This window comes from Pelodiscus sinensis, unplaced genomic scaffold (genome assembly GCF_049634645.1).
Source record: "Pelodiscus sinensis isolate JC-2024 unplaced genomic scaffold, ASM4963464v1 ctg36, whole genome shotgun sequence".
Lineage (NCBI taxonomy): Eukaryota > Metazoa > Chordata > Testudines > Trionychidae > Pelodiscus > Pelodiscus sinensis.
The window spans coordinates 3520540-3534387 of record NW_027465931.1 but is presented as its reverse complement, the minus strand read 5'-3'; the positions used below and the strand labels follow the sequence as shown (position 1 = coordinate 3534387).

Genomic DNA, 13848 nt, shown 5'->3' with positions numbered 1-13848 from the left:
TGTCCGGGGTGGCCAACTTCCATATGGCAATGGCAACCCTCTTGTCCATGGGGATGGGTGCCCACAGCCGGGTGGCGTCTCTCTGCAGCGTGGGGGTGAGCCAGGCGCACAGCTCCAGGAAGGTCCGCTTTCTCATGCGGAAATTCCGGACCCATTGCTGGTCGCCCCATTGCCCCAGGACCAGCCGGTCCCACCACTCGGTACTGGTGTCCAATCGCCCCAAGGGCCTCTCCACGGTGGGGTGGGGATGCCACAGGGACGCCACCGCCCCCCTGGTGAGGGAGTCCAGAGCGACCTGCGCCTCGAGGTCTTGGACGAGGAGTGCAGCAGCATGGAGCAGCAGCTGTAGGCACTCCAAAATGGCCGGAAGGGGCCAGAGCAGGCACAAGGCCACCCCTGGCTCCATGGCACAACAAAAGAGCCAATGACAAAAATCAGCTAACGGCACTAAGGCACAAAGCTGTGGTGTCCAAAAGGCAGAGGGCAACCACAACTAGAACTGCTATGGCTGACAGCCCCTGCAAGAGGTCCTATAGCTCGCAGCAGGAGAGAAACAGCTGTCCAGGGAGATCCCTTTAAGCACGTGTCTCAAAGGAGCTCCAGTCCCCGCCCCCGGAAAGGGCTAGTGCCCTTTTGCCCTCTCCGAAGTGGTTCCGGGCTCCTGCTTTTGCGCAAGAGCATCCCGCCAATGTAGATGCTCTCTTGCGCAACTACTTGAATGCAAGAACACTTGCGCTAAAGAGTTTTTGTGCAAGATCGCACCAATGTAGACATAGCCTAGGTCTCCCACCAAGAAAAGACTCTTTCTTCACTTTCTGTGAGTAGGGTAAAGTTTAGATGAAACCTAACGGATTTATTGTTTTATGGTTTGGGTATGGGATCTGCTGTCTGTGCACTTTTTTAAAAAAGATGTTTTGGCTTTTCTTTGTAATTAAGTTCTAGGCCCATGGAGTTCTCCATGGCTATGTCTACACTGGCGCGATCTTGCGCCAGAGAAATGCAAATGAGGCTAAGTGTGGAATATTGCCGAGCCTTATTTGCATACCTAATGATCCACCATTTTTGCAGAAGAGGCTCTTGCGACAGAAGGAGCTGTCTACACTGCCCCTTCTTGCGCAAGAAAAGAGGGTTTTTCTTGCGCAAGAAGGGGCAGTGTAGTCAGCTCCTTCTAGCACAAGAGCCTCTTCCGCAAAAATGGCAGCTCATTAGGTATGCAGATGAGGCTCGGCAATATTCCACACTTAGCCTCATTTGCATACTTCTGGCGCAACAACCCGCCAGTGTAGACATAGCCCATGAGTATATTTTGTTACTTCTCCATCTAGGCATTATGCTCGCAACAGGAATATTGTGGTGATAATAAAAGTTTTCTCTTTTCCTTTTAGTAACCTGGTATTGGTTAATGGTGGGGTCCTGCTTTCTACTTTAGGGGTAAGATTTTCCCAAATGGTCTCTTCTTCAATTTGGGTGGTGGCAGCGGAGATTCTATCCCCGATAGATCCTGTATGCTCCAATACATCTGTTCGTCTATAAGGGTACATCTAGACTACATGGCTCCGTCGACAGAACCATGTAGATTAGTGTACTCGAAAAAGGGAAATGAAGCAGAGATTTAAATAATCGCCACTTCATTTACATCAAAATGGCTGCCATGCTGTGCCGATCAGCTGCTTGGTGGCACAGCGCAGTAGTCTGGACGCTCCACTGTTGACAAGGGAAGGCCTTATCGACCGCCCCGGTAAACCTCATTCCACGAAGCATAATGTGGCGGTCGACAAAGGCTTCCCTTGTCAACCGCAGAGCGTCCAGACTTCCACGCTGTGCCGCCAAACAGCTGATCGACACAGCGCGGCAGCCATTTTGATGTAAATGAAGCACCGATTATTTAAATCGCCGCTTCATTTCCCTATGTCTAGAAATGCTCATCTACATGGCTCCGTCGATGGAGCCATGTAGTGTAGACATACCCTAAGGTGCCGCAGGACTCCTTGTCACTTTTGCAGATCCAGACTAACACGGCTACCCCTCTTTGATACTTTAAGAAGTGCTTGCCTAACAAGTTTGAGTGACGTGTTATTGTAATACTAATGGATAAATAGGGAAGGAAAGTTTGAGTTAGGGAGACAATTTTGGGGGACACTTGGAAGGCCTCCTCAAGGACTCCTTGAGGACTCTTCACATCTGGACGCATCTTCATCCCTACTGGCAGCCGGAAGACTGGCTATCGGAAGCCTGCCCGGTGTCACTCGAGAGCCACACAACTTTGGTAACTATTGAGGGTGGGGGTGTTTTACTAACTTGTTGCGGACGTGTGTAAGTGCTTGAGACTAAGTAAAGTTTAGCTTTAAGTGAAAGCACTCGTGTTGTCCTGTTTGTACCATCCATCTATCGGTCGGACAACCGTGTCTCCCCTGGATTATCTCCTGACACCACCTCGCAGAGAGTAAAAGTTACCGAGAGGTTTGGGTTGAAAGAAACCTGGGTAATACCAGTACTACCTGGCAGAAGGGTTATACTTATGTGTAAATTTCAGTCACCATCAATGGAAATATTTTTCATCTGTTTAGGTGTGTACATTAAAATAGATTTTTTTTTACTGCTATTAAAAGATAAAAACGTAATCCTTCCAAGCCTAAATACAGCTATCTAAATCAAAGACTGAGACGTACACGTCAGTCTGAACATTTTAGAAAAAGAGGAGACAGTTTTGGAATATAGGTGCCAGTTAGATGAACTCAAATTAAACTCAGCTAGACTTAATACAGGGGCGGCCAACCTGTTAGAGACGAAGAGCCAAAATAGCAGTGGCTAGAGTGCAAAGAGCCACGTTTTATATATTTAAATCGCATCCATCACCCCCAGCCCTCCCAATCTATCCACTGGCCCCCAGCCCCGCATACCTTCCCGACCGCCTCCCGCTCATCACCCGAGCCAGCTGCACTCGATGCAGCCAGTCCCCTTCCAAACCGCGCCAAAGAGTCACCTGTACAAGCTTGTGCTTCACACGCTCCACTTCCCCACCCTCATGTCCTGCCCAGACACCAAGTGGCGGGACCTCCTACCACCAATAGAGGGTGGGGAGCCCCAGTGGGCCAGCCTCTATTCGACTTTGGTTCCACGACCCACCAGGGACATTTGTTGGAGAATCCTGCACGTCGCGGTGAGCACAGGCGTGTACTTAGCGCGGTACACCCCCACCCCCACAGCGTGCCTCTTGTGTAGCGTGAGGGAGACCCTGGCACACACCTACCTCAAGTGCGCCAGGCTACAGCCCCTCTTTTGGCTCCTCCAGAATCTCCTATTGAGGTTCTGGCTGCACTTCCTCCTCCCTGCCCCGCCCACTTGTTAATTTACGCACATCCCATCCGTGGCCCCACAAAGTCGCGGGACCTCCTGGTCAACCTCCTCCTAGCTATGGCCAAATTGGCAATCTATAAAACCAGAGAGAAGAGGTTGGCCAGGGGAGGGGCCTGCGACTGTGGGGCCTATTTCCATTGCTGTATCCGCTCATGTATCCGGGCAGAGTTCCAATGGGCGGTGTCTGCTGGCTCTCTCGAGACCTTCAGTGGGCGCTGTCCGGGGTTCTCTGCTCGGTATCCCCATCCGGCTCCCTCATTTTAGCCCTTTTGACCCTCACACCTGTCTGTTTTCTCATTATTTGTCCCACATAATCAACTGGTTTCCTGGGCTCTGTGGACCCTCCCCGTAGGCTGGGGGAAGGTCCTTTAGATGTGGGCGGGCAAATGCCCGCCCACCTCCCGAACACCAAAGACTCCCCGCATAGCTACCCTCCATGAGACTTCGGCAGCTCCTTGTTCTCAGGCTGCAAAAACATTTTACTATTACTTTTTGGCTACGTCTAGACTACATCCCTCTTTCGTAAAAGGCTTTATTTTCCGCAAGATCAGCGTCTAGACAGGAACGACCTGTTCTGTCCTTCTGGTATGTTTTGTACCCTGGTATGACTGTGTCCCATTGATTGTCCTCATTCCACCAAGTTTCCATGATATCAATATCCTCCATTAATATGAGGCACTCTAGTTCATCCATTTTACTATTTAGACTTCTAGCATTTGGGTATAAGCACTTTAATTTGTCACTGTGGCGGGGTCCTCCCCGCCCCTTTCCCTTCTTCCCATGATTCAAGCGTTAGCCACCAGCCCAGAGGCCTAGTCCAACACTCGCAGCAGGCCCGGAGGCCTAGTCCACACCCGGAGGGGTTGGGGTAGGGGGGTCCGGGCCCTCCCTCTCCACCGGACCCCAACCCAGGGCCCTAATGGTGGTGGGTGGTTCCCACCACTGGCTCAGCGCGGGGTCCTCCCCGAAACGTGCTGAGACCACCGGGGTTTTCCCTACCCCTTGCCCTGGGTTGCTTCCTACCCCAGCCTTGTGGCCGACGGAGGTCCCACCTGGCGATGCTGGGTTGGTGGCGGCGGCGGCCACGTCAGCTGGTCCCGTCTCTGGGGCAGCAGCACAGGGGGTGTCTCCTGCAGCGGGGCGGGCAGCGCCCCGGCGTTGGGGCCGTGCTTGCCCCGGGGCTGGTAGTAGCAATAGCGGCGGTCCCTCCGGCTCTGAATATGGCGGCAGGCTCGGCGGCGGGCCTGCAGCTTGGGCCAGAGCTCCTTCCTCCCCAACGGTCTGCCCCAACTGAGCAGCCCGGCAGTCTTTTATAGTGAGGCTGCACTTCGAGCATGCCCGGTAGGGCTGTGAGGGAGGGGCGTGCTCTACCCAATAAACGGGCTCCTCTCCCTCCTGCTCAGTGCGGGGCAGGTTAGCCCCATCACAGTCACTATTTAGCCGTCTGCCATTTCTTGATGTGTTAGACTCTTTTTCATTTGATTGTGTCCCATCTGATCCCATTCCTACTTCCATCCTCTCCTCCTGACTAGAGCATCTCTATTAATAGACCCTCCCCTAAGAGATGTCTCTGTCCCACCCATGTGCTCCTCCGCACCTGTCGGCTTTCCCCCAGCCCTTAACATTAAAAAGGTTGCAGAGCAGTTTTTAAAACTAAGTGCCAGCAGTCTGGTCCCATTTTGGTTTAGGTGGAGCCCGCCCATCCATCCTGTATAGGCTCCCCCTATCATAGAATCATAGGACTGGAAGGGACCTCGAGAGGTCATCGAGTCCAGCCCCCCACCCTCAAGGCAGGACCAAGCTCCACCTACACCATCCCTGACAGATGTCTATCTAACCTGTTCGTAAATATCTCCAGAGAGGGAGATTCCACCACCTCCCTTGGCAATTTATTCCAATATTTGACCACCCTGACAGTTAGGAATTTTTTCCTAATGTCCAATCTAAACCTCCCCTGCTGCACTTTAAGCCCATTACTCCTTGTCCTGTCCTCAGAAACCAAGAGGAACAAATTTTCTCCTTCCTCCTTGTGACACCCTTTTAGATATTTGAAAACCGCTATCATGTCCCCCCTTAATCTTCTTTTTTCCAAACTAAACAAGCCCAGTTCATGAAGCCTGGCTTCATAGGTCATGTTCTCTAAACCTTTAATCATTCTTGTCGCTCTTCTCTGTACCCTCTCCAATTTCTCCACATCTTTCTTGAAATGTGGCGCCCAGAACTGGACACAGTACTCCAGCTGAGGCCTAACTAGTGCAGAGTAGAGCGGCAGAATGACTTCACGAGTTTTGCTTACAACACACCTGTTGATACAACCTAGAATCATATTTGCTTTTTTTTGGCAACAGCATCACACTGTTGACTCATATTCAACTTGTGGTCCACTATGACCCCTAGATCCCTTTCTGCCATGCTCCTTCCTAGACAGTCGCTTCCCATCTTGTATGTATGGAACTGATTGTTCCTTCCTAAGTGGAGCACTTTGCATTTCTCTTTATTAAACCTCATCCTGTTTACCTCTGACCATTTTTCTAACTTGCTAAGGTGATTTTGAATTATGTCCCTATCCTCCAAAGAAGTTGCAACCCCACCCAGTTTGGTATCATCTGCAAACTTAATAAGCGTACTCTCTATCCCAATATCTACATCATTGATGAAGATATTGAACAGTACGGGTCCCAAAACAGACCCTTGAGGAACTCCACTTGTTATCCCTTTCCAGCAGGATTTAGAACCGTTAACAACAACTCTCTGACTACGGTTATCCAGCCAATTATGCACCCACCTTATCATGGCCCTATCTAAGTTATATTTGCCTAGTTTATCAATAAGAATATCATGCGAGACCGTATCAAATGCCTTACTAAAGTCTAGGTATATGACATCCACCGCTTCTCCCTTATCCACAAGGCTCGTTATCCTATCAAAGAAAGCTATCAGATTAGTTTGGCATGACTTGTTCTTCACAAACCCATGCTGGCTATTCCCTATCACTTTATTACCTTCCAAGTGTTTGCATATGATTTCCTTAATTACCTGCTCCATTATCTTCCCTGGGACAGACGTTAAACTGACCGGTCTGTAGTTTCCTGGGTTGTTCTTATTCCCCTTTTTATAGATGGGCACAATATTTGCCCTTTTCCAGTCTTCTGGAATCTCCCCTGTCTGCCATGATTTTTCAAAGATCATAGCTAAAGGCTCAGAAACCTCCTCTATCAGCTCCTTGAGTATCCTGGGATGCATTTCATCAGGACCTGGTGACTTGCTGACATCTAACTTTCCTAAGTGATTTTTAACTTGTTCTTTGTGTATCCTATCTTCTAAACTTACCCTCTCTCTGCTTGTATTCACTACGTTAGGCACACCTCCAGACTTCTCGGTGAAGACCGAAACAAAGCACGTAAGAGTAAAAGGCGCTTGGAATGTTTACCTCCCTTCTACTGCGGGGAGTCTGGTCCCTGATCCTCGTTACAAGGGCCATGGTTCATGTGGCTCCAGCTGGAGTAACCCAGCGTATCCTCTGAGGTCTAAGTCCCTGGTGAAACTCAGCAGGCACAGGACTCCCTACACTAGTTATATCAGTTGTTTACCGGGTTGTGCGCATGCTGGCCCCACACCACGTTTAGCATTCTCATGAAGTTAAGATCAAGGTTGACTTATTCCTCACTACATTCCCAGCTGAGGTGCAGGGGCTGCGGCCGATAAGGGCCATCTGGTGTTTGCATTTGCAGGGTCCAAGGCTGTGTACTTCAAGGATGGAAACTTCCATCCCAGCCTGCTGAACTGCAGGCTCCGCATATGGCTTTTTGTGACAGACAGAATGAGGAGCAATGGTCTCAAGTTGTGGTGGGAGAGGTCCAGGTTGGATATTAGGAAAAACTATTTCACTAGGAGGGTGGTGAAGCACTGGAATGGGTTGCCTAGGGAGGGGGTGAAATTTCCAGCCCTCGAGGTATTTAAGTCCCAGCTTGACCAAGCCCTGGCTGGGTTGATTTAGTTGGGATTGGTCCTGCCTTGGGCAGGGGGCTGGACTTGATGACCTCCTGAGGTCTCTTCCAGCCCTGGGATTCTATGAAGTACAAGCAGTAGGGTTTAAGTGGTGATAAGTGAGAACAGGCAGAGCAAAGTAGGTTACAAATCAAACGAAACAAAAACATTTGGCTCATTCTACACTGAAACCTCAGCACAAATTCTTCACATTCACCTTAAAACCTAAAGGGGGGGGGGAAGGGGGGAGAAAAGTGCATTGGTTTCATGCACCACCTCGAATCATAGACTGAGCTGGAAGAGACCTTAGAAGTCCATCAAGTCCAGCCCCCTGCCCAAGGCAGGACCAATCCCAATTAAATCAACCCAGCCAGGGCTTTGTCAAGCCAAGACTTACTTGAACTCAGCTTCCACCATTCCTGTAGGAACTAATTTACCAAAGGCTGTTTAGTTCTTACATCATATACTGCTACTCACAACTGGAACCCTAAAACAGAGAGCACGTATATGAACAAATGTACAGGCACCACTGTAAGCAAGAGCAAAGCGAAACGTAAGCCCTCAGAATAAGGTGAGGGGTGCATGGTGTGGCCCTCAAGATGGGGGTGAATTTCTGTGGGTGCTCAGTTTGCAGGTTTGATTAGATACAAACTCTAGCCAAAATGCTTACTACTTTTCTTAACATCTTCATTTTTTGCCAACACTCAAAATATCTTTTGAGTAGAAAGATGCCAGTCAGAAATGTAATGCTTTGGGGCAATCCAAAAGTAAAAATCAAAGGAAAGACTCCCACTGACTTCAACAGAGTGAAGGGCTAAGTGCACAACCTTTATCTTTAGTAGGCACGACTTTGAAACAAAAGGGAACTTTAGTCAGGCAAAGCCAGCAGGGATCAAGTCAAGGAATTTTAGTGACAACTAAAGACAGATTTCCTGTGACTTCATCAGAAGGGAAAGTGAGAGGAATCAGAGGGAAAAAGTAATTTACAGTGCTGCATCATGGACACTATCATATTTTAAATGAATCCCTGTTTGTTATAAATTTCAATATGGAATGTGGTTTATTTAGCCTTACCATTTCCAGTAGACAGACCTTGCCTGTCAAAAGACTTAAAGGCTTGGTCTACACTAGTACTTATGTTGGCAAAGCTTTTTTCAGTCAGGGGGTGCGTTTTTTTTCACATCCCTGATAGATTAACGTTTCACCAACAAAAGCACTGGTGTGGACTAGGGAGGTTATTGGTTAACTATAACGAGTAAGTACCACCAGTTAACTGGTGGGAGCTGGAGCAGCCCCCTGCCCATCATGGGCAGGGGGCTGGCTCCAGCCCCACAGGCAGGGTCACTCCAGGCCAGCTGGAGAGCCCCTGCCTGCTTCCCCATTTAATCAGTTAACTGGTTAAATGTAAGGTTTAACCAGTTAACTAATTAAACAGGATCTTACACCCCTAGTGTGGACAGTGCCACATCAGTGGGGGAGTGTCTCCCACTTACATAGCTACTGCTGCTCATTGGGGATGATTTCATTATGCTGGCAGGAGAACTCTTCCTGCCCAGCATAGTGCATCTACACAGGAGACATTGCTGAACCTTTATACAGGGCTGTGATGGACAGGAGGAACGCTGGCCAGCATTCAAGGTATGTCTACACTAGCTCCCTAGTTCAAACTAGGGAGGCTAATGTAGGCATTCGAACTTGCAAATGAAGCCTGGGATTTAAATATCCCGGGCTTTATTTGCATGTTCCCATCTGGTCGCCACTTTGAAATTCCACTAGCTCGAAGTAACTGCCCATGGCTACACGCGGCAGTGAAATGGCAATTCGAACTTAGTTCGAATTAACTGTTAATCCTCCTGGAATGAGGTGTAACAGTTAAACTCAGGTAGCTAGCAAGGGTGTTGGCAGGGAGCCAAGAGAACCAATGGGAGAGGGTGTTGAAATTTGAATTGGAAAATACACCTGCCTGCTGTTTTGGGGTTTTTTTGGTGAGAGGTTTTTTTTTTTTTTTTTTTTAAAGCCAAGTGTTGGGTCAACAAGATGTATTGAACTAAGAAGAAATACCATGCCTACAAACAATACCGGGCATGGAAATGGACTGGACCTTGAAACACGGATTGTAAGTAGATAGGAAAATGTCTATTTAGTCACATCAGATTATTTTCTTTGTTTGGCTAAATTTCTCTGTGCTAAGCCCATGTGCCTTCCCCTTCCCCCATACACTGTGTTTTATAAACTGGATCCCGGAGATACAATTTCTGTGTTTTAATCTGTTCTTTTCTCAGTTGCTCTGTAACACCCAGCAACCAAGTATGCTTTGTCAAGTACACCTTTTTGTTTTGTTAATAAAAATCACCTTTAAGGTGGTGATTTGATTTGTGTGCCCTGGAAGGAAACAGGTCTGCGTGTGCCTGCCTAGCCTGAGAAGTCAGCTATCAGAGACACAGTTTGTTTTCTTTTTTTTCCCTTCGAGCTCTCTTGTGGTAAAAGAGTTGGGGGTACCCCTCTGGAAGAAGTTCAAGTGTTTCTTCCTGGGTCAACGAAGAAGGAGGTTTTCACTTGGTGGTGACCTTGGGGAGTTTTAAGCTGAAGCCTATAGAAGCAAGGTATTTAAGGTCTGCCGTGAATAGGAGCTGCTAAGGAGAGTCTGACTTACCTGTAGAGTGAGGAAAGGGTTAAGCAACTCTGGAGATGCACCGGAAGGAGGGGGCTTCAGGCATTCAGCCAATTAAATGCAGATAAGGAATTTCCAGTACTGTAATATAAATAATAATGCAATTTAAAATAGATACAGCATATCCCCTTGTATTCCCCCATCTGTTTGTTGTATCCAATCTATTGTCTTATGTGCCATGGTAAGCTGCTTTGGGTGTGTGCTGTCTTTTTGAAGCGTAATAGAATCCTAGTCTGACTGGGGTCCATAGGGTGTGACTGAACTACACACAATAAGTCAGTAATTTTCAAAGTATGGGTCACAACCCAGGACTGGGTTGTGGAAAGTCAGGCACTGGGTGGCCTTGCTGTAGGGTGTCCAGGTGAACAGCAGGGGTGCTAAGGCAGCTTCCTGCCTGTCCTAGCACTGAACTGCCCTCTGCCCAGGAAGCAGCCAGCAGCAGGTCCAGCTCCTAGGTGGAGGCAAGTAGACAATTCTCACAAGATATTAAACATAAATAAATAAATAAAAAAGCAAAACAAGCCAAAAAGTGAAGCTCATCCCATTGCAAACCCAGCCCAAATGAGCTCCATCCATTTGTGCTTGGCAATTCCTGGCAACAAACCAGGAACCAGATAATGGGAATGTTGAGCCAGAGTTTAGGGCAGGGGCAGCCTCTGGATCTGGACCGGCTGCTGGCCACTTCCAGGGTGTAGTGCTGTCCACTGTGCCAGGACAGGCAGGAAGCCTGCCTTTCCATCCCACTGCATCACTGACCAGGAGTACATCCTATGTCATCCTGACTGTACTCCAGAGACTTGTAAGCTGACAGTTTGTTAAAGAGAACTCATTACATACATCAATCACCTAGTTCTTGATGCAGGCTCTTAGCAGAGATTTAACAATCTCACTCAACCTTTTCTTTCTTTTATTAATCAACCTTTAGATTTTAGAAAAAGGACTGGCCCAGCAAGCTCTTTTGGGTAAGATCTGAGGTATGAACTGTCCTGGGATGGTGTCTGGTCCTTTGGGGCTGGGAGAACTTGTTTGGAGTTGATGAGATGGGTTAGAACATCTCCCCTGTGTAAGGTGGGGCTGGCTGGGGTACAGGGAATGCTGGGGTGTCTGAGGGGTTTTGCTCATGAGGCTCCTTGCTGGCCAGAGTGGCATCTGAAGTGCTCTGAGAGACTGGTTTGGTGTCTTATAGAGGAGAACCCCAGACTTGGGCTGTAAGTAGCCCTGGTTCTGAGCAATTCACCCTGATTTGACCCTCTCAGTGGTGCCCAGACCAACCTGATATATTACAGGCCTCACCCCACAGCCTCTGAGAGCAGAAGCGGGGGGAGAGAGAAAGAGAGCACCAGCTCCTGCCTGCCCCCCACCCCCACCGCATCTGTGGGAGGCAGCAAGTGCGGGGGGAGGTGGCTCCATGGAGCCGGCCTGTGCTGAGAGCCAGCTTAAAAGCTGTATCATGTATCAGCTCCTTCCATCCCCCCCCCCCCACCACCACCACCCGTTGCGCTGCCACCTTTCTATCAAATACAGAGGCAGCAAGAGTGGGGGCGGGGGGGGGGGGTGTAGTCAACAGGATTAACCAAGAAGCCCAGGCTTATTGGTTAATTGTGTAGCCATCTACAGGCTGCTATCCCTTGTTAGGCCTGAGCCTGGAAGTGTAAGGTTGTTTGTTTATTCATGGGTTTCCTAAGATGTGCTTTGTGTTAGCTGAACAGGACAGTAACTCAATCTCTATATGGGATGTGTTCAGCATATAGCAATCACCTTAATGCATTCAGAGAAAGAACACTGCCTTCCTAACAGTAACACAGCCTTTTTGCAAGGATATTCTTTAAGACAGGTAACCCTGTGTGGAGATACAAAATTTCACCAATGTCCCTTTTTGAAGGGCACTAGTCTCTTTTTACAATATATTTTATATACCACCTGTCTTTTGCAGCCTCAGAGGGAGAAACTTTCTTACTGTATTATCTGCAAATACTCAGGGGTGGCAACAAATTTGTCATGTGAGTAGACTACTCACAGGTATCAAGTTAATTGCATACCCAAGTGTCTGCTGGCCTGAGGGCAAGGTTTGTACAGTAACCTAGTGCCAGCTCATGCCAAAGGCCCTAGGCCTCAATACTGACAAATGCATAGCTGGAAATCAGCCTGGCTCACCTGTGTGTTAGCATTGTTAAAATAGACATTAAGTTGATAAGAATGGGTTTATAGTGTCTCCAATTGACAAAATGCTTGCAGGATGCTACATGCATTGATCTCATAACATCTGTAACACATGGTATAAAGGATAGACTAGAGTATCCAATGGGATGGTCTGTGACTTCATGTTAAGGCTGCTGTAATGCTTGTAGAGTTCACACTTGAGTTTCGGCTGCTGAAACCTAAGGCCTGTGCTCCAGTTAAAACACTATATCGGCACAGCTACACCAATGCAACTGTGCCACTGTAGCACTTAAGTGAAGATGCTCCTATGCTGACAGCAGAGAGCTCTCCTGTTGGCATAGTTCATCCACCTCCCCAAGAGCCTATAGCTATGTCCTGTTAACAGGAGAGCTTCTTCTGTCAACGCAACACAGTCTACGCAGGCAGTTAAGGTCAGTATAACTATGTCTCTCACAGATGTTGATTCTTCACACCCCTGAGTGATGTAGTTATACCAACATAGGCCTGTAGTTTAGACATGATCTTAGTACAGAATTCAAACCCAGTTTGCTTCTTCGAGGTTGGTACTCATGGTCATGAGCCACTCTAGACAGCCTGGCAGAGGTTTTTAACTGCTATTATAGTACAATTAGTCAATCATACTACTTATCACCCTAGTCATAAGCTTCTTGGGACAGTGACAATCTTGGTGGAGCACCTAGCACAATAGGGCGCCAGTCCATGACTGCAGCTCTTACGCACTACAAATGCTACTATTTATGGCAACTATCAGTAGGTATGGAAACTACTACAGGCAGTCCCCGGGTTACGTACAAGATAGGGACTGTAGGTTTGTTCTTAAGTTGAATCTGTATGTAAGTCGGAACTGGCGTCCAGATTCAGCCGCTGCTGAAACTGATCAGCGGCTGATTCCAGGAAGCCCGGGGCAGGGGCTTCCTGTAGTCAGCCACTGGTCAGTTTCAGCAGCGGCTGACTTGGGGACGCCTGGGGCAGAGCAGCTGGGGTGCTGCTGGGTTGGTCCAGTAGCGCCGCCGTTCCTCGGCACTACTGGACCAACCCAGCAGCACCCCAGCTGCTCTGCCCCAGGCGTCCTGATTCAGCCACTGCTGAATCTGACCAGCAGCGGCTGAATCAGGACGCCTGGGGCAGAACAGCTGGGGTGCTGCCCGGTTGGTCCAGTAGCGCCCAGAGCGGCGCTACGGGACCAACTGGCAGCGCCCCAGCTGCTGTACCACAGGTGTCTGGAGCAAAGCCACGGAGCACGGGGGCAGCGGGACAGACGCGCCGTGGCTGTCCGCTGCCCGCGTGCTCCGCAGCTTTGCTCTGCTTTGCCCCCCCCCCAGTCTGCAGGAGGCTCCGCGGCTTGGCTCTGCTTGGCTCTGCTTTGCCCCCACCCCGGTCTGCAGACCAGGGGGACGGGGGGGGGCAAAGCAGAGCCAAGCCTCGGAGCGCGTGGGCAGCGGACAGCCCTGTCCGCTGCCCACGTGTTCCGCCGCTTTGCTTCCTCTCCCTGGTCTGCTGGAGACCAGGGAGAGGAACCCCGTTCGTAACTGCGGATCCGACATAAGTCGGATCCGCGTAACTCGGGGACTGCCTGTACCTAATTTTCATTTGCTGTAAACTTTGCTACCTGAGCAGATATGCACGAGCCCTATAAATTGATCTATTTTCAA

At 49.1% G+C, this 13848-nt stretch overlaps 1 pseudogene; it reads right to left on the bottom strand.

The window, feature by feature from the left end:
* The window catches only part of LOC106731537 (RIMS-binding protein 2-like), a 100235-nt pseudogene that overhangs the window by 76458 nt on the left and 9929 nt on the right, over positions 1–13848 (bottom strand).